Below are 1387 nucleotides of genomic sequence, written 5' to 3'. Positions count from 1 at the left end.
CTTATGCAGTTGCGAGCGCCGTAAAACACTTACCAAAAAAAGGGGTAGCGACCTTACACAGAATATAATTTTAGATCTTTTTGAAACGCTGCGTGTGGAGTTTTGAAAAATTTTGACGGGAAGAGCAGTTTGAACTTGAGAGCACTCTTAGTGTATGTAGTTCTTGAATACAAGAAAAGGTGTGAAACAAAAATTATCACGCTGCACGACAATGCACCCAACCCTCTCTATTCAACTTCTGACTTTTTTTCCTTTTCCTAAATCAAAAAATAAATAAATAAATGAATGAATGAATGAATGAATGAATGAATGAATGAATGAATGAATGAATGAATAAGAAAGAAAGAAAGAAAGAAATAAGTAAACGACCCCCCCCCACAAAAAAAAACAAAAAATTTAAAAAAAAATTTTAATCCCAAAGGACAGATTTCTATAGCCCCGAAAATGCTATATCTCCAGTAACGGAATTGAGTTTGATTCTCAAACGAGGTCATAAAATATTACGCTGAATCACTTTTGAAGATCAAACAAAATTGCCCAAAGTGTGTGAATTTGTAGATTGGTTATGTATAGAAGTAGAATTGTGTGTGTCCAAATTTCAACTTTCTAGCTTGCTTCATTAATAGTCACGGTAAGGATTTATTGAACGTCCATTGTACAGATCGATTTTGTTGAAGTAAAAAAAACTAACAAAATATAATGTATTCTTGAATTGATTACATAAAATGAAACTAAATTCGAAAAACCAACAACCGATAGCCCTTGGTGTATAGTGTATGATACAAGAATACTGCAAAGCCCAGCTCTGTTTCAAAGGCCCACCATCCAATTGGGTCGTTTCGAAGTCGTTTCTTTCTTTTTTTTTTTTAGATCTGGTTAAAATATAAGTTACCTAATTTGATTCCAATGAAGAAAACGCCTTGTTCCGTTCCTAAAATAAAACAGTCTTTATTTTTCTAGTACAGTCTTCGTTAATACTTTTATATGCAAGATACGTCACTTCCTGAAATATCATCAAACGCCTTCTTCAATAGACGTAGCGTCGGATTTTGAAAAAGTATTTTTATAATTTTAGAAGAGCTTTCTAGTACGTTAAGAGTGAACTGTCTTGTAAAGTACATGTTCGTTCTTTGCTTGGGGGTATCAAGAACGAGTCGAGTAAGGAAAGGACGAATTAAACTATCTCGACAAGCTATAAATAGGCACAGACTGCCATGACAGATGTTGTATGGGGGGTTCAATTGGAAGAGTTTGGGAGACCTTGAAATGTCACTGAAACCTCGACATTTCCAAACTCCCCTGTTGAACAGGAGTCTTTGGACCGTTCTGAACGTGGGTGTACCCCCTCCCTTCCCCACTCTCTCTCTCTCTCTCTCTCTCTCTCTCT

The sequence above is a fragment of the Aplysia californica genome, unplaced genomic scaffold (assembly GCF_000002075.1).
Source record: "Aplysia californica isolate F4 #8 unplaced genomic scaffold, AplCal3.0 scaffold00375, whole genome shotgun sequence".
NCBI lineage: Eukaryota > Metazoa > Mollusca > Gastropoda > Aplysiida > Aplysiidae > Aplysia > Aplysia californica.
This window is presented reverse-complemented; position numbering follows the sequence as displayed.